The sequence below is a fragment of the Mirounga angustirostris genome, unplaced genomic scaffold, assembly GCF_029215605.1.
Source record: "Mirounga angustirostris isolate CCGP_5_RB_7025 unplaced genomic scaffold, mMirAng1.0.hap1 SCAF_5, whole genome shotgun sequence".
NCBI classification, from domain to species: Eukaryota; Metazoa; Chordata; class Mammalia; order Carnivora; family Phocidae; genus Mirounga; species Mirounga angustirostris.
This window is the reverse complement of record NW_026991713.1, coordinates 66390001-66410396: the sequence shown is the minus strand read 5'-3', so window position 1 is coordinate 66410396 and position 20396 is coordinate 66390001. Positions and strand designations below refer to the sequence as shown.

General features: G+C 39.8%; 1 long non-coding RNA gene and 1 other non-coding gene across 2 annotated transcripts in view; both read left to right on the top strand.

Moving 5' to 3' along the window:
* The window catches only part of LOC123843820 (uncharacterized), a 188516-nt gene that overhangs the window by 105247 nt on the left and 62873 nt on the right, over positions 1–20396 (top strand). The window lies entirely within an intron of this gene.
* TRNAK-CUU (transfer RNA lysine (anticodon CUU)) lies at positions 15921–15993 on the top strand. The gene has a single exon. It is a non-coding gene; the product is annotated as a tRNA-Lys (tRNA).

Here is a 20396-nt window from a genome sequence, read left to right as displayed (position 1 = left end):
ATGAAGGGGGAAAATTGCCTCAACCTCCCCCCTCTGCAGAAAAAGAAGGGGAAGAGGAGGAGGAGGGAGAGGGAGAGAAGAGAGGAGGGGGAGGAAGAGGAGGAAGAGAAAAAGAAGAAATCTTTTTCTACTTTTGGAGCCTCAATAGATTTTCAGGCAGAAAATCCTTCTGTAATGTCTAAATAGGAAGGGAAGAAGTGTGAGAATATATTATATTCTTTGGTGCTAACAACTCCCCTCCACAGTGGTATGGATGGGGGCACTGGCATGGGAGAAGGAAAAGAACCTTTAAATGATTTTGAGCTAAAGGGTGATCCCATGTGTCACAGAAAGAATAACCCTGGTGGAACTGTGATGTGAGATAAAGTAAGAGCTTAGGATACTACTTCATGGTGCAATTTTGGGGATGCTAAATAGTTCACTCTGTTTAATAACCAGCTCTTTCTGGCCTCAGTGTTTGAAATTTGCTTGTTAGGCAACCCTTATATTAAGGTTTGGAATATCCCATTTGCAGTGCACTTATGTTATCTGGGATGCTGATGTATCTCATTTGGGGCATCACTTTACGTACTTTATGTCTGTCCAGCTAGATTAAGATTGTGGACTAAAGGGATTTAAGAGATTATGAAGTTTGGTGGTAGCGAAGAGGCTCAGGATGTGCCAAAATATATTGAGTTGCATATGCTGATGCTGTATGAGGGTCATATGGTGGGATGCACTAGTTGTGTTCTAAACTGTCTAGGAAGCCACTCGAGGGCACTAGAGGACTATGGAGAACTTGGGAACTAATATCCCAAGTCCTACATATTCTTTGCATATATTATTTCATTAAATCTCACAACAATCTTCTGTGAGCTAATGTTGTGATCACTATTTTAAAGAGAAAAAAAACCTGAGGTTCAGATAACTTAATTTGTCCAAGAGCACATCATTAGAAAGTGGTAAAGCCAGGATGTCATCAGAGAGCTTCTGAACACCAGTCCAGGGCTCTCCCACTTTCCCACACCACCTTGTGCTGGGAATTTGACTTTGCCTGTATTTTATATTTAACTAAAAATTCATCTCCTGTATGAATCACTGTGGATCCTACACATTTTAAAAATGCTAAAGTTGAAAAACCAAACCCACCTCTAGTTCTCATTCAGTATCTCTGATCTCCTTCTTAGCCAAGTTTCTGGAAAGAATGACCTCCATACTTGGTCACCCTTCCTCACTTTCATTCACTCCTCATTCCCTTCCATTGTGCTTTATCCCCACCAGCCACTGAAGGTGCTGGTGCTTGGGCCACCAAGGGCCTTACACCAATGAGAGGAGTTTTACTGGAACTTTCAACAACGTAGACCATTGCTTTTTAACAATGCTGCATTTTAGAATCACCCAGAGAGCATTTTTTTAAAAAAATACCTAAGCCTCAGATATTTTCCCTGAGAAAAATATCCCGAGATTGTGGTTTAGTTGGTCTAGGGCAGAACTTTGTTATTAACACAATGGGTAGTACTCAGGGGCTTTAGGTAGGATAGTAACATAATTTGATTATGATGACTTGAACTAGGATTGCAGCCTTGGAGATGGAGAGAAGTAGAAGCATTTGAGAATGGGTTCAACAGGATTCAGTAATTGATTGGATGGGGGGAGAGTCAGGTATCAAAAATGATTCATAGGTTTCTGGCATATGTGATTGGTGGTTGGTGGGACCATTTACTGGGATACAGAACTCTGGAGAGGGAGCAGATAGGAGAGAGTGGCTGATGGGGATCGAGAGTTCAGTGTTGTCATGTTAAGTCAGGCATGTTTTTGCCAATACTCAAGTAGAGATTGAAGCATGTAGTTGAATATTTGGATCTGGAGGTCAGAAAGGAGTCAGAGTTGTCAGCATTGTTTAAAACAAGACAATAGGCTCAAAATGGAAATGCTTATGCTAAGCCCCACATCACCAAACCGAGATTTAACTTAATCATAGTTTCAGCTCTCCCAGAAATGGAATCTTAAGCCAGTCCATCAGGAATGGCCTGAACGACACTAGTTAGGTAAGCTGCCTGATAGACCCCTGCCATCCCCAAAAGGAAAGTAACCTTGCAACAATCTGCTTTTTGTCTAGTATAACTTCCTTGCTTCTTCTCTCTTCTGCCCATGAAAAGTCTTTCATTTTGTACACCCCCTCAGAGTTCCTTTCTGTCGTCTAGATTGGATGGTGCTAAACTTATGAATCATTGAATAAAGCCAATAAGGTCTTTAAAATTTATTTGCATTTATTTGAATAGATTGCATATAAGGCGATGGTGGATGAAACCACAAATGGAGAGAATAGAGAGAACAGGGGCAAATCCTGTAGAGCTCTGTCATGTAGAGATCAGTAGAGAAGGTATAACTTGCAAAAGAAATCATGAAAAGAAGTGGAGAGTGAAGTACAAGGAAAACTGAGAGCATGGCCGCCTAGAGTCCAAGAGAAGAGGAAATCAGGGAGGAGGAAATTATCCATGCAGTTGTTCTCATCCTGCCTGAACATTAGAATTAACCAGGGAGGCTCTTCCTCTTGCCTCCCTATACCTCAGCTACCTCCTGATTAATGCTTTTAGTCCTTAGAATCTTGGCTTAATTTAGTCCTTAGAGTCTTGGCTTAAAGTTCCTGCTGAGCCCCAATATAAAAACAGTCCTCCTGTCTATTCTCTCATACTGTCTGTACTTTCTTTTCTCAGCACTAAATAGGATTTGTAATAACAAATTTACTTGTGTGGTATTTGTTTAAAGATGGTTTCTCTACCAGATTATAAACTCTGTATGAAAGAGCAGGTACTGTTTTTTTGTTTATTTTGCTCACCTCTCTATTACTAGGTCTTTGCATGTATCTGGCATGTAGGAGGTGCTTAATAAATTCTTATTGAGTAAATGCTTAGGGAAACATGTTTTTTTTTTTTTTTTACTTTTACTGGACCATCTATGTTATTATAAAATTTTAATGATGCTAGACAGAATTTTAATCCAGAAATCTTCAACTTTCATACTTTAGAAGTTTTTAAACTGATTGGTGTTTCAGGGTCTTCCTTCCCTTCCTTTCCCTTTCCCTTTTCCTTTCCTTTCCTTTCCTTTCCTTTCCTTTCCTTTCCTTTCCTTTCCTTTCCTTTCCTTTCCTTTCCTTTCCTTTCCTTTCCTCCCTGCCTTCCTGCCTTCCTTCCTGCCTTTCCTTCCTTGACAAGCCAGCTGACATCTTTATTCCTTTGGAGGTTGGAGGGGTGGTCTCAGGGGCTCTTGGTGGGGAGACGGGGTCTGCTTCCACTTCAACATCACTGGTTGCACAGATGATGCGCATTCTGCAGATGGCTGTGATTCATAGATGGGGAGTAGTACTTGTTCTTGTGGATCATGTGGCAGATGCTGCTGAGGGTGGCCTGGGTGCTCTTGTTGATAGTGATCCCCAAGTAGGAGGTGGCCAGCTTTCCCTGGCTGGGTCTTCCCTTCATGACCACCAGGGGCACCTTTGCCCTGGGCTGCTGGCTCCTCGCCCACAGTCTTGCAGGGAATCCCACCGGCTAATAGCAAGAGTTGAGGGACTTCAGATTGCTGTGTTTGGTGCTATACATCTGCTTGTGCCTCTTGACTGGAAAATGAGAGCAGTTCCCCATGAACAGCTGTTGCTGATACCTGCGCATGGAGGCGGCTCCTCTTGCCGAGGCAGCGGGCTCTGGAAAGAGCAGGGTGTCTTCCTTAGAGAAGAAAAAGAGTATGTTTACAGTTGACACTCCACTGAGTTTGTGAGTAATTTGGGAGAATAAGGAATATAAAGAAAAGAGTTGACATATTCCACTGTTCACATAATTGACACACTTTTTCTCTTTGATCGGATACTTTATTAATAAAGTTAATTGTAAAGAAAAACCCTATTGTTTTCATTTACATTGCACACAGTACTCTGAATACTTCTGACACCAAACGTGTCTGGGGTTTTCTTAAGTTGCTGGGTGTCCTGCAAATTAACTCAGTTCTGACACTTCCCGTCTGGAAATATCATCAGATCCCACAGGTTAAGGACTGTCTCACAAGATTGCTTCCTCCACCCCTCACCCCCACTGCCCATTCCCACTTTAGAAGTCCAGGTTATTACCCGTGGTTCTGATCAACCAAATATAAATTGATACCTTCCTCAGGTCCAATTACTTTGCTAGCACAGCTCACAGAACTCAGAAAAACAGTTTTCTTATTAGATTACTGGTTTACTACAAAGGATATTAAAGGACACCAATGAACACTCAGATGAAGAGACAAGGTCTGTACGGATCCTGCAACCAGGAGCTTCTGTCTCCATGGAGTTTGAGGTACACCACCCTCCCAGCACAGGGATGTGTTCTACTTCACCAACCCAGAAGCTCTTCAAACTCCATTCTTTTTTTTTTTTCCTGGAGGCTTCAATACACAAGCATGATTTATTAAATAATTGGCCATTGGTGATTGAACTCAATTTCAAGTCCCCGTCACTCCCTGGAGGTCAGAAGTCAGGGAAGTGGGGCTGAAAGTTCCAGCCCTCTAATCACATGGTTGATTCCACTAGCAACCAGCCCCCCTCCTAGGGGCTTTCCAAAAGTTGTGGTTGAAAGGGGCTTGTAAAAGGATAACAAAAACACCCATTTCACCTTTATCCCTGTGAAGCTATTCCGGGAACTTAGGACGGAAAGACTAACTGTTATAACAAAAGATGTTCCCGTCACTCTTATTGCTTAGGAAATTCCAGGGTTTTGGGAGCTGTAAGCCAGGAATCATGGATGAATACGAAAATATACAAGTCCCCAACTTATTTAAAATTTTGAACTCTGATCTTTCTCTGGGCTAGCAATATGCAGCACGATTCCCTTTCATGATGCTGGGCAGTGACAGCAAGCCAGAGCTCCCAGTCACAAGCATATAATCACAAGTAAACACCCGATACTCTAACAACCACTCTGTACCCGTACAACCATTCTGTTTTTCACTTCAGTATAGTCGACAATAAATTACATGAGATATTCAACACTTTATTATAAAACAGACGTGATGTTAGGTGATGTTGCCCAACTGTAGGCTAGTGTAAGTGTTCTGAGCACATTTAGGATAGGCTGAGCTAAGCTAAGCTAGGATGTTTGGCAGGTTAGGTATATTAAATGCATTTTAGACTTAATGGTACTTTCTTTTTTCTTTCTTTCTTTCTTTTTTTTTACTTAATGGTACTTTCAACTTAACAATGGTTTTATTGGGATGTAACCCCATCATAAGTCAAGGAAGATCCATATTTATTTATTTATTTTTAAAGATTTTATTTATTTATTTGTCAGAGAGAGAGAGAGTGCCCAAGCAGGGAGAGTGGCAGAGGGAGAGGGAGAAGCAAACTGCCCGCTGAGCAGGGAGCCTGACATGGGACTCAATCCCAGCACCCTGGGATCATGACCTGAGCTGAAGGCAGACACTTAACCAACTGAGCCACCCAGGCATCCCAACCATATTTACTTTTTATGATAAATCACAATATCACAGAATGAGTTCTGGAGATTTAAAACCCACACCCAAGAACATCATTTCATTAGTGTAGAGTCAGAGTTAGAGGATTTAAGGGACATTTATTGTACTTTGCTATGCATTAGGTGCTTTCCACGTCATATTTGGTTTATTCTTTTCAACATTTATGGAAGATAAACATCATTATCCCCATTTTACAGATTTTCAGAAAACTGAGGATCAAAAGCAAGTTAGGTAACTTGCTAAGGGTGTGAGACAGCACAAAGGATCAGATAATCAAATCAGACTCACAGGATCACATATCTCACACAGTAGCAAGCTTTACTAATGGTTTCAAGGATACAAATAACCTCAAGTCACCGATGAAGCAGGGAGAAGTCTGAGACCCACGAACATAGTTCCCAGGTCACTTCTTGCTGCACTGAGACTAGTTTCGGTCCTAATTACCAAACAGGATCTCTACATGATGTGCACAGTCACATCACTTACACAAGAGAGCTGTTTCTTTCATGAAACCTCTCCATTTTATACTCTAATAGTTAAATAAATTACATGACATTTTTTAGGGAGGGACATTATATAAATCCATAGATTTCAGATCTGATTACCGTAGTAACCAATCCTAGACAGATCAGGTTCATCCTGACCGAAGCATTCCATAGATAAACAGTATTAGTGTGTTTGCCTGGATGTCTGTGGCTACATGCTTACAAGAAAATTGGACCAGGTTATCTTCCTTCTTTCTTTGCCAGGGTCATTTCCTCAGTAAAGGGAGAGCGTGCGTCACAGGCCTGTTGCTAATCACCTTGCCAGGTGGCAACATCCGTGAACATCAGAGCTAGCTAGCTTTCAAATCCAGCTCTGTCACTTGCAAGTCCATTCTTCCCAATACACCATACTCTCTTCAGACTTCAGGAGGACCTACTGGGAGACTTCACAAGTATTAATACTTCTCAATGTGTCTTAGCTTTTAATATTCATGAACGTTGCCATTAACATCTCTCAAACTGCCCTGAATAGTCTTTGATAGGGTTGTTTCTGCTGCTAATACTGACAGCCAAACAGTCTGATTTGTAAAAGAAAGAAGAGAGAAGGCAATAAATAAATAAATAAATAAATAAATAAATAAAGCAAGCAAGCAAGCAAACAAGCAGAGAACAAGAGAAAGATGATTCAACTAATAACATTTTATTTGAACCAGGTGTTGAAGTGGGTGATTCTTCTTTAACAAACAGCTGGATAATAAGTATTTGTAGTCACCTTATTAGTTTCAATAGATGATAAAGTGGCTGTTTGTTTATATAAGTAAGATAATAATCTTTGGCATTTAATTTTCAGGATATAACAGAAACTTAGCATGCTTTGTAGATGGTGGTAGGTTATAGCTTGTTAGTACCAGTTTGTGAGAGCCCATTGTGAGCGGTGATGTCATTCACACTGGTGGCCTGACATGGGCCACAGAAGCAATATTCACACCACAGAAATGATCAAGTCCTACAAACCAGGACTTTTTTCCCCCGGAAAGCTTGTTGTTGAATGTTTCCCAGCACATCAATATTCATAGATAGGTATTCATACACTTTCCCATTCTTGTATTCAGCATTAATCTGGTGTCAGAAAGTTGAGTGGAGAATCAAAATATTAACTATAACAGGCAATTGGAGTTTAAATGTATTGGATTTTCTGGGAGGGGCAATAAATAACATCCATTTATTCCCTTCCTGAGTTTGGAACTGACGGAAAGATAAAGATCAGTATCTCAATTGACTCAAGAATAAACCTAATTAGAGGTCACAGCATAGCTCTGTGCCCAAGTGGGTTTCCTAATTCCTTGCCCCTAAACTGAGTTCACCCATCCTGTTCCTGTTCCATCACAGACTATGAGGCCCCCTCCACTTCCTGCATGTTTGAGCTGAGACTGTGTTTGTCCCAAGGTCAGGGGATTCAGCATGACACAGGGACTGAGAGAAAGAGACAGAAAGACAGAGGCTGTGCCTGGACACTCAGGTCCCGCTTCCCAAGTGTCCCATTCACACTCGTGTGGGTCACTTCTCTTCCTTTGGGCGGGACAATGAGAGGGATGGAAGCTCCTACTGTATGATCCAAGGTAGGAACTTGAGTTGTGGAAGAGAATGGTTTGCCCTACAATATATTTTATTTTAATCCCCTTTCTTATCACTTAGTAAAATTAGATGTTGATCATACAGCAGACATTTTGCTCTGTAATGCTGTTGAATTGAACAACTGAGGTGAAAAGGTAGGGAAGTTTTCAAATCTTTTTGTGGGAAGTGATCGTTATGGTGGTGTATTTCACCTACAGAGGCACCTAAAAATATATGCTAGGCAGTTTTGATTTCTCTTTATCCTTTTTAAAAAACTATGAACAAAAGAGCGCCTCAGTTGGTGGAGTATGCGACTCCTGATCTCCGGGTTGTGAGATCGAGGCCCACGTTGGGTGTAGAGATTACTTAAAAATAAAATCTTAAAAAAAAAATTGTTAACAAAGATTCTCACTTATGTCTACCAATGCTAAAATATCAGACCCCTTTAAGCATTTTCATCAAGCAACCACTTAATTCATTGAAAAAAAGATAATCAGACGAAGCATTTATTTAAATGACTTATTGTTTAGCTGAATTGCCTAGCTGCTTAAAAGAATTGACATCAGTTCTTTCAGGATTGTTAATCCAGTGGCCCTGTGTATACAGACAGCCTCTTTTTCTCTGTCAAATCACAACATAATAAAGTTTTGTCTGCATTTCCAGTTTTGTATGGAGATGTTTAAAAGAATGCACAATCCAATTTTTAAAAAAATTTTTAGTGTGATACATTATCCTTTGTGCTGAGCATTATATTTTCTTCTGGGGGCCAAAAATAATTTTTTGTGTGTCTCCTGGCTTTTCCTTATGGTCCAATGAGGTCAAATTACCGAACGGGTGATCTTTATATCAGACTTGTCTAACAAACATGTCCTTCGAAGGATGGTTGTTTATCTAAGGAGCAAGTACTATTTGAAAGGCTAATTTGGGGGATCTCTAGATTATGTTAAAATCCAGCCTAGGTTGATGATGACTTGACTGTGGACATCTGCAGACTATTTTCTCAACCACGGGAAATGAGGTGGTCCTCTCTCAGCGCCACAGGGCCTCAGAGCTGGTACCAAGTGGCACCATTGTTGGCAGGCCCAGCAGGAGGCCAAGGACAGGATAGTCATCGCTGGGCTCCATCTCTGTACCCGGGTAAGGAAACACTGATACACCATTGTAAGGAGGCTTGTTGTCCTGCACATATAGCCCCCAAGTGAACGGTACCAGGGCACCTCAGCTCTGGCATGAACTGCCTGCCCTGTTCACACACTCAAGCCCACACATCACTCAGGAGAATCAATGCATTTTGTCTGTTATTTGTTGGATGGACTTCATTTTAGGGAATGTCTCATTTCCCAAGTCCCACTGAAAAAGTATCATATTGATTATAATTTTGACAGAGATTATTAATAATGTTATTTTGCTATAATAGTTCTATTATAGAAAGTACCTTTTTAGGATGTTTACTGGAAATAATAGACTCTGGTTTGCATACAACTTGCATTAAATTTATATGTCATCTATATAGTCAAAAATCATAGATACCTCTTTACATCTTAATGCTCCTTCCCATCTAGAGACCTTAAGCACCATTGTTTTTAAACTTAATCCTACTCAGGCTCTGTGTCTTCATCACTTCAAAGGAAAAAAAAAAATCATTTGTAGGAAGAGCTCTAATTATATGTATGAAACAATGACATTTCGCGGATGATGATGAATACACTATTAAACCCCATACTTTGGTGAGGTTGTGCTTGGAGTTCCAGCTGATATTGTTGTCATTTTTTTTACATGCTTACTAAATAAGATACATTGTCATTTTATGAAGAAATTCTTAAATGGTTATTATTGAAGATAGATTGTTGACAGTTACTTAAATGACTGAAATTCTTGTAATTTTGTAGACCTATGGGCATAATTTTGAATTCTCCTTTGTCCCTTATTCAACAAATATTTTATGATCCTGCCATATGTCCAGGATCACACTAAGTAAAGGGAATATAAAAACGTATTTATGACCCAAGAGACTTGGCTTTGTCTCCTCCCTTATGGTAGCTCACAGTCTAGATGTGAAGATAAACAAGTAAAGGAGTTACGATACCAAATTGTAAGGGTAATTAATAACAGGAGCAGAGTGGCCATCCTAGTTGGGTTGAAATTGAGGTTTGGTTACATTTAAAGTATGAAACAAACTGGGGCGCCTGGGTGGCTCAGTCATTAAGCGTCTGCCTTCGGCTCAGGTCATGATCCCAGGGTCCTGGGATCGAGGCCCCGCATCGGGTTCCCTGCTCTGCGGGGAGCCTGCTTCTCCCTCTCCCACTCCCCCTGCTTGTGTTCCCTCTCTCGCTGTGTCTCTCTCTGTCAAATAAATAAATAAAATCTTAAAAAAAAAAAAAAAGAAAAAGAAAAAAATAAAGTATGAAACCAAAATTTCTTTCCTTAAGAATCTACTCAATCCACACAAAAGAGTGGAGAACTTGGAAATGTGTTTAAAATTGAATGTAGGTATATTCAAACATATTTGGTATAGGGGTGTGTGTGTTTGTGTGTGTGTGTGCGCGCGTGTGTGCTACATTTGAAATGTGTGAGGCAACGTGATAAAATCACATTGCAGGAAGGTTGACTCTGGTATGATGACCCAAATTGAGCAAAAGGACTGACTGAGGGATGGAGGGAAGTTTCTATTTCATATCTGGTATGGCAATGGGCTTTGCACTCATTCAGCCTTTTCCAGCATCCCTGGATCTCTGTGTGTGAATTAAAATTCCTCTTGTTTTGAAGTTCAAGCAACTCTCCACAGTGGGACCCTTCAAATAATCCACAACAAAGAATAAAATGCATCTCCTTCACTTTCTGAGAGATGACAGAGATGTTGGAGCATGGTGAAGATGTCTAGAGTCAGTAGTCAAGGCAAGGAGCAGTAATCTGAATCTCAGGAGGAACCATGCAGAGCATGGAGGGACTGAGGCCAGTGGCACTGAATGGCTTGGATTGCCAGAGCTAGCAGAGACAGCCATATACCTACCATAACATACTTTCTCCATGGTATCTCTCTATCTAGTTTTGCACCTTGAGACATTGTCTAAGATCCTTCACAATTATTGCATGAAATGGTGTCATAAAGACCAATGCAAGTGGTGGCCCAGACTAATTCTTAAGTGTATTGTAGGACCCTCCTTGGGAACTCTCATAGGCTCCCAGAGGACCTCACGACAGAATTCCTTTATGAACTGGTGGGGGTTTAGCACAATCAAGATTCAGTATGAATATTAATGAATCTTCTACTCACAAACTGGGAAGAACTCTTAATTTAAACCTAAATCAAATTCTTATTTTTGTTAACTTTCCTTCCCAGTCTCATTCCAATTCTGCCAAGATGCCCACTATACTGGATCCACTAGTTGCTTAATTATCTCAGTTACCTTTCAAACTGGAATCCTAAACAAATAAAGCCAGGACTTATTGTCCTGATACACACATATCATCACCTGTAAAAAGCAGGGGTGGGATAATGTCAGTGGCATTCTTAAAGAGGGCCATCCTCAGCCCACCTCTGATACGAAGACACAGTTCCTCTTTTGTGGGCAAAATAAGGCACTTCTCTCTTGTAGGTCACTTAACTTGTACAGCATTTGACATTGTCAATCATGGAAGCAATTCCCCAGTCCAGGAACAGTACTTTGGAATTCATTCCAGTGATAAACAGAAGAAACAAATCACTTAACAGAGAATGGATACAAAAGAGGAAAGGACTGAGATTTCTTATTTAAAAATGTTTTCTTCACAATTATATGATACATATCTTCATTTTCAGGGTGATAAAAGGGCACCAACAAGAAAGAAAATACCAATATACACACACAAAAACCCAGCTTGTCTTTGCCAAATATAAAGAAAATTTGGACTATGCAATATTAATTTAGTTGTGCTATTACACAATCACTCCTTACTTGAAAAATAGGGCCATTATTTTCAAATTGTCAGGGGTACTTAAAGGAACATGCTACTGTATATTTAGATGTATATGCATCTTTTAAAATAAAAAAGAGTTCCGAGGCCAAGTTTTCCTTTAACACTTCTTACTAACAATTGGCACATATGTAGTAATAGGTACTAGAAGACTTTGGAAATCCTCTGCCTCATTAGGGTAACTGCCCTTTTCCCTACAACCAAACATTTATAGAGGCCCCTTTGTTTAGGAGTCATAATCCATAGAATGAGCAAGTTTTTACGCTTTGGTGTATGTGCCTCTACCCTCCAATGGATTCTATCCCTTTGGTAGTTTTAAAAACAGGGCCTCAAATTCTTTAATCCACCTTCCATTAAGAGGTGCCATCTATGTTCCATTCCCTGACTCTGAGGAGATTTGTGATTCCTCAATCCATAGATGTCAATGTATGTAAATATTGCTGTGACTTCTGAGGCTAAGTCACAGAAGACCATGCAGCCTTACCTCTGGGAGACGTGAGGCACTATGTAAAAAGTCTTGCTACCTGTGCCCACCGTGCTGGAGAGGTAACATGTACATGTTCTGGTGGACGGTCCCAGCTGAGTCCAGCCTTCCAGACATCCCTGCCAAGGCACCAGACATGCGAATGAGCCATCTTGGATCCTCCAAACCTACTCCCTGCCAGCTGACTACTGAGTGGCCTCCTTCAACACCATGAAAAACAGACAAATCACCCAAAAATCACTCAAAAATATTGCCTTTTCAAGAGGAACTATATAAGTGGAGAAATTTCTCCTTCAACTCTGCTCAAACCCACAAAATCATGGGTTTTAATAACTTTATTAAATTTAAATTTAAAGTTTACAATAACTAGTTATTTTTTTGAGCCACCGTGTTTTAAGGTGGTTTGTGCCCCAGCAGTAGATAAGTGGAACAGTCTCCCTAGGAGCTGCATTTAGGGAAGCCTGTTCTGCCCTGAAATTATGTCGTTCTTATTTTTGAAATTGTATTTTGTATGAATGTATATTGAATGTATGGGGTTAACCGATGTCTAGACAGTCTTGCCAGTACTCTGTCTCAGTTACCTTATGGTTTAAATTGGCTTTTATTGCCTGGTTTGAGGACCTCATCACCAATTAGGAATCACATGTGGCTTCTGAGTACCCAGTACCTAACTACTGAATGAATTCCTGGAGGTTTAACTGTTTGCTGATTGGGAACTGTTCCCACCAAAAGCAACTGCTGCCCTGGAAAGAAAAGCAGCCTCACAGGTCGATGGTGTCCACAAACCGAGCGAGCATAGCTGCAGAAGGGCATCAGGGCAAGCTCCAGCGACCCTCTCTGTATCACTCACCTCCTGACTCTGCTCCACGGTGGGGGGTAGCCTCACCCGGCAAGCCTTGAGCGCCTGCTCAGTAACATTTTGTTTGCATCTCTTCCATGGTGCCTGCCACACCCTGCCTTGAATTTCACTTATTCCTACATATTTATTTTCCTCTCCTCTACTAAATTGTAAGCTCCCGAGAGTGGGTGTGGTCTGCTTTAATTTTCTATCATTGGACAGTGCATGCTGCCTTATGAGACAGATACACATTTGTTGACTGAATGGATGTTTCTCTCCTAAAGTGACTGCAGTGGCCAGTGGATAATGTTCTAGCTTTAAACGGCCAGCGTGTGGAACTTCTCCTTTCCTTTCTCTTCATGATTTAGCATCACGGAATATCAGAGCTGGCTGGGAATTTAGAGAACAGAGACAGCCAGAGGAACTGAGAGCAGGGTCTGCTGAGTGAGTGTGAGAGCTGGGACTCGAGCCCAGGTCTCCTGACTCTGTGCCAGAGTTACTTCCGCCAGACTCAGCAGCCTCTTCGTCTCATTGATTTACCTGTATCTCCAGCCCGGCCGTGGTGACAATATACCATCAGTTAGCTGCTCAACAGATTCTCTAGACAGTTCTGCATCTCTGACCATTGTCTGAAATCCCTCAACTTTGCTTTTCCATCTCATCTCAATTACTGTGGTTGCATTTTAACAGCTCATTTTCAAGTAGGAACTTGATGGAGGAGGGTCTCCTTCAAATGAGTTGTTTTCCTAGTTCTCTCAGGCCCATAGCATATGCATTCATTGATTCAGTGGGTATTTATCACATATTTACCGTTAGTATTGCAACAGATGGCTCTATGAGGTTTCTTCTATTTATCATGTTATCATTCATTTTTAAAATTTACTCAACAGATTTATTTGCTTTCATTTCTTTCTCAAAATATTTACTGTTGTGTTGGGTGTGCTTTTCATTCATTCATTCATTCATTCATTCATTCAGCAAATACTTGTGGGGGCTTCTGTGTATACCATCCTAGGAACTGGGACAGCGTGCTGAATGGGACAGGTGTGGTCCTTGTCTTCACAGAGATGCCAGTGTAGCTTTGTCCTGGCTATCTTGGCGCTGCCCTTCTCTAACTCACCCTAAAATTCCCTGGGGGAAGGGGAAAGAAAGCACATTTTCCATCCCATCACATTCTTTCTTCTATTCCAGGACTCAGCCCTGACTTCTGCTCCAAGTCAGTCTTCTCTCTTCTCCCCCCATTCCCAGCCCCTAGGGCTCTGCTCCTCATATGCAGTGCTTATTCATATCTCTGTGTCTCCATGCAAGGCTCTTCCCAAACTCTGGAATGTCCTCACTACCCTCCTCTGTTTCATCCTTCAAGGTCTAGACCACACGATCCTTCCTCATAAAGCTTTCTAGCCCTCAGCCACAGCAACCTCTTTTCAAGTGTGCAGTGGCACCCAGATTCTTATTTAAGGGCACAAAACTGTCTTGAATGCAACTCAAATTAAAATACCAAGATTAGAATACTAATATAAAAAAAACTCAGAAGAGATTTTTATTTTTTTTAAAGTAATATATGCACATGTTAAAAATTCAGTTGTGTTAAGTCCCAACTTACTCCCTTCCACAGAGGAAACTATGGTTATAAGTCTATTGTAATGTTTTCCTAATGCATAGTCTATGCATATGTGAATAGGAATCCTAAAAATTTTGTGGGGGGACTGGACAGAATTATCTTAAGTTCATTTGGAAAAATAAAAACCAATGAAAATGCAAGAAAACTATGTGTAAGAATAGTGAAAGATGATGTAGGGGAAGAAAAAATTTTACTCAACCCTCTTAGGGTCCCTGGCTGAGCCTGAAAATTAAACTGGCAAAGACAAATTTACAGGAGAAAAGCATGCAAATTTATTTAATGTCAGTTTCGTGTGACACAAGAGCCTTAATAAGAAAATGAGGACTGGAAGAAACAGACCTGAGTATTTTTATGCTAGTAGATTTGCTGAAAATTGGACAGGTATGAAGAAATATAGGTCAAAGAGTATGAGGTAAGTGTGGTCAACTGGAGGAAATAGCAACACCTGTTTGCCAGGATTCTTCTCAGGATCCCTTAGTCTTTAGAGGTAAGGATGCTCCTTTCCTTTGAATGTAGGGAGGGCACCTCTTACTTGAGATTTTTATGACCTGTTTCAGGGGAAAAGGGCACAGGAAACGTCAGAGTGACCTTGCTTCTGCTGTTTACTCAAACCCCTTCAGCTCAAAATATTTAATATGCCTAGGTGCCAGTTTAGGGGGTAGTGTTATAATAATAATCACAGCTAATACTTACCACTTACCCTGCACCAGGCACTGTTCTGGACACTTGACATACATTGGTCATTTAATTCTCACAATAGCTCCATGAATTAGATACTATTATCATCCCCCTTTTATGGAGGAAGATATTGAAGTAACTTGCCCAAGATCACAAAGTTGGTGGAGTCTGATCTCAATCTATGCCTTTGGTTTCAGGAGCGCACATCCTTAACCACAGTGCCATCCTGTTCAAGATTATTAAGCTAGTCATAAAAAGCACGACACTAAAAAATATGATATTGACAGAGGAATAGATAAATAGTTCACTAGAATAGAACAGAGAGTCCAGAAATAGATTCATGGTAAAGATGAGGTTCCAATTTAGTGGGAAATGATGGAATATTTAATAAATAATGCCAGCATAGTGTGCTATGCTTTTAGATATACCTTTAATATCTATTAAGATTTAAAGTCCATAGAGTCTTGGACTTGGCAAATACATACTCGGAAATCCATCCCTTACAAATAAATACACACAAAAGTTAGGACACACAAAGGGATGGTGTTCATAAAAGCATCGTTTGTATTGGGAGGGGAAAAAAAGAGACTGAAATGAAATGAACCTGAATGTCAAACAAACAGGGAAATGACTGAATAAATTCCACATTATGCGATAGTATGCAGACATTTTAAAACATGTCAGATCTATATTCATTGACCAGGAGAGATACCCTTGGATAGATTGTTAGATAATTTTTTTTTAAGTTGAACAATATGGGGCGCCTGGCTGGCTCAGTGGGTAGAGCATGTGACTCTTGATCTCAGGGTTGTGAGTTCAAGCCCCACGTTGGGCATGAAGTCTACTTAAAAAAAAATAAAGTTGAACAATAATGTTGTAGCCTGATTCCATATTTACCAAAGTAAAGCAGACCAAAAGCAAGCATGTGGCTTGTGTTTGGTGGAGAAAGTGTGGAAGGAATCACTCAAGCTATTAACTCTATAACCTCGGGAAGTGAGAATGGAGGAATGGGGATAGGAAGGTAATGAGTGCTTTGGACTTTTTATTTAAATGCTTTTGATTGTTTAATTTGTTCTAAGGACATACCACTTTTGTAAGCTAAAACAACCTGTCGTTTGAGCACTCCAACCCTGGTGTATTTTTCACCTTTCTTTCATTATACATTAGAATGCTACTAATATTCTGTCAATATTTCCTCTTCCCCATTTTCATCTCTACAGCCCCAGCTCAAGAATTACCCCATTATGAAGTTTTTTCATTTGTTCCCCAAGTAGACTTTTTTTGCATCGCTATGTTTGTTAACTGTTACTGTAGCACCTAGCAGAGTTAACTGTTATTTGTTTCCTTGTCTGTTTGCCCTTTGCTAGAAAGTAAACATTTTAAGAGTATAGACTGTGTTTTATTTACTTAGTATCCTCTGTGCCTGGTGCAGAGTCAGGGCTTAATAAGTGTTTGTTTAATGAAGAAGCTAAGCCTTTGAAGGAAAGACCTTGTCTGGTGTAGTTCATGAGCCTATTTATGGTGCTGTTTAAAAATATCATTGTTCCAGTCAGCAACCTTTAAAAAATTTGATGATTAAGGAAATTATAAACCCTCTTCTGCTGAACCTTAGTGAAAAAAAAAAAAATCCCTAGGATGGTTATATTTAAGTTAGCCTTGAGAGGTTAAGCCCTTATATCAAATATTTACATTTGTAATAAAAGTAAATTTTTCCCCTAGTTCTGCATTCACTCTTCTGCCTACTAAATGCATGCAAAAATCATGGAGAGACCTAAAAGGCAGCGATAGGGAGGGTGGTATGTTATACTCACCTTTCAAGGTTTACTTCTGTTTTTATTTTCCCCAATGAAAAATATTGTTTGAAAAAATTGCTATGAACGTGATACCTCATCAGTGTTAAAAAGAATATATATGGGGGCACCTGGGTGGCTCAGTTTGTTAAGCATCTGGCTCTTGATCTCAGTTCAGGTCTTGATCTCCGGGTCGTGAGTTCAGGCTCCACGTTGGACTCTGCATTGGGCTCTACATTGGGCTCCATGCTGGGCATGGAGCCTACTTAAAAAAACAAAACAAAACAAAACAAAAAACAGAATACATACATTACAGACATTTATAAAGAAGAAAGTGAAACAACTGGAGCAATTAATATAGTAAGCATTTTTAAAACGATTTCATTTATTTGAGAGAGAGAGAGAGAGAGTGCACCAGCATGGGGAGGGGCAGAGGGAGAAGCAGACTCCCAGCTGAGCAGGGAGCCCAATCCCAGGACCCTGGGATCAGGACCTGAACCAAAAGACAGGTGCTTAACTGACTGAGCCACCCAGGCACCCAATATAGTAAGAATTTTAACAATATGTATTATTTCAGGCTGTGTATATGTGTGTGTGTGTGCATGTGCCACAAACTGATTTTTTTCACTTAAAATAAATCTGGTCACTTTCCAAGTTAATAAATATAGATCTGAGTCATCTCTTTTAGTATGATTTCTTATCTGGGTGTATCATAAATTATTGAACTGATTTTCTTATTAATGGACATTTTAAGTTGCTTCTATTTTTTCACTGATATAAAAACATGTCTTGAGATTGCTATCTTGAATTCTGCACTTGTCTGAATATTTTCCTAGGATAAATTCCTAATCATGGAATTCCTAGGCCAAAAGGCACATACATTTTAAAGTTTTGGAAACAATAACAAATTTTTCTCCAGAAAATTTTCCAGTTTCTACTACAATCAAAACTGTAGACACGTGGGCACCTGGGTGGCTCAGTTGGTTAAGCGACTGCCTTCGGCTCAGGTCATGATCCTGGAGTCCCGGGATCGAGTCCCACATCGGGCTCCCTGCTCGGCGGGGGGTCTGCTTCTCCCTCTGACCCTCCCCCCTCTCATGCTCTCTCTATCTCATTCTCTCTCTCAAATAAATAAATAAAATCTTAAAAAAAAAAACTGTAGACACGTGCCCATTTTGCTACATTTATCATTCTTATTAATTTGCATTTCTTTGATCGCTAGAGAGGTGAGATATTTTCTCATTGTTTTTCTTTGAACTCCATTATGGCAGTATGTGTGTGTGTGTGTGTGTGTGTGTTAGAGAAGTTTTTAATTTTTATGTGTTGAATCTATCATCTTTTTTAAAGTATTGGCTTTTGAGATCATATTTAGAAAGGTGTCTTTCATGACTATAATAGATTAATGCACCTATGTTTTCTATTATACCTTTATCATTTGGCTTTTTAATATTTAAATCTTTGATCCAACTGCCAATTATTTTGGAGTAAGGTATAAAATAAAGTTCTAACCTAATTTCATTTTAGTTGGTTATCATACTCCCTTTAAAAACTAATTAACCCTTTCCCTGTTCAATTAAACTGTTGTAGCAAATACTTAAACAGTGATTTGTGCGCCGCACTGTTCTGTGTGCTTTATATATATGAACTCATTTAAACCTTGCCACCATATGATGAAATAGGTACAATCATTTCCTCAATTTATGAGGAAATTCAAGGAAACTGAGGCTAGAGAAGCTAAGTAACTTGCCCAAGATCACATAGCAAATCATTGCTGAAACCAGAATTGGAATCCAGGGAGCTCAGGTCCAGAATATACTCACCCAAGCCCTATGCTGCCTCAGTGAGACATCTCGGGATCCAGTTCTAACACTGCTTCCCCCTACACCTTCTCTGCTCACCCTGTGAGAAAGCATAGTGAGATAGGCTTTCCCTCCTTTTACTTGAAATCTTCCTACTCACAGCACTTAAATCCCCACTTGGCAGTAAGACCACATGTGCACATGGTTCCTCTTCCATAACAGATGTCAATTTCCTTGGTGGCAGGGACAAGAATTAACTATATTTGCTCCAAATGCAGTGCTTTGCTCACAGAAGCATAAATTATACCTTTCTGAATCATTAGTCTCTATTCCTACGACCTCTCTCCAAAGGCACTTACTAGACATTTTTCTATTTAAATATAGGTATATGTGTATATTTTTCTGTTTCATGTAAATAGGAATATTCTAAGTATCTCTTCTGCACCTTTTCTTCAATTCATACATCTTGAACCTACTTCCGTATGAATACATAAAGCTCTGGCTCATTATTTTTAATGACGTTATGGTAACCCTTTACAAGGATGGGTCCTAATTTATTTAACCAGTCCCCTATGGGTTGGCATTTAGATTTCTTCTAACCTTTTGCTTTTACAGTAATAAAATGAACATTGTTGTACATTTGTCTTTAAGGACATATGGGAGATTATACATATATGTTTAAATTACAGCAGAATTGCTAGTTCAAAGTAGATGTGCATCATAAATATTGATAGATAATGCCAAACTGAACCATAGATTTTTTTAAAGTTAGATAATATTTCAGAAATTACATAGTTGGATTTCAGTAGTTATTGAATACTGAAAGACTTTTGGAGAAAGAGCAATTTAAAGATGTGGACAAAAGCAAATACTACGTATAGGGAAAAAAGGCTTACAAAATGATTTGATATTTACTGCAAAATAAGATAAGCTTGGATTAAAATTGATAAACTGTAAAGTGGTTGCCAAAATCAAAGACCACTAATAACCCTGCCATCATATACTGGCTGAGAAGCAGCATTAGAATGGTTTAAATTAGGGCATTAGAAATGAGACTTCCTGTGTTGCAATCCATGGTGTGCCTCTTTTCAGTTGTGTGACCTTGGGCAAATTTGCTTGACTTCTCTGGGCTGCAGCTTCTTCTTCTTTAAACGTGGGGGAAATAAGAGGGTCCACTTCATAAGATTGTAATGAGAAGGAAGGAATACACATGAAACACTTAGAGCAGGGTTGAAGTACTGTAAGTACTCAGTAACTCTAAGCCACTAGGTTAAGTATCATTTGAATGTTAGTGGTAAAGGAGAAAAGATGATCAAAGGAGCCAACTGGTAACATATTCACATATTCACTAGAGAACCAAGAGGCAAGAGTGAGGTTAGGAATAGATATAGAAGCATGTTTATCCATAGTGTTCATCTGACATAGCTGGAGAATCTTCGCCTTTGTTTTTCAGGAAACAGTTGTTTCAGTTGTTCTTGGCCGCACTTTAGAGGATGCACATGGCTGAGTGCAGGATGAGACTGATTTTGGCAACTGAATGGAACACTGGAGTGTTCAGTTTTAAGGCTGATTTACGAAAAACAATGGCATTAAGCCATTGATTAAAACATCCGAATCCGACAATACAAGAAAATGATTGTTTCAGATGT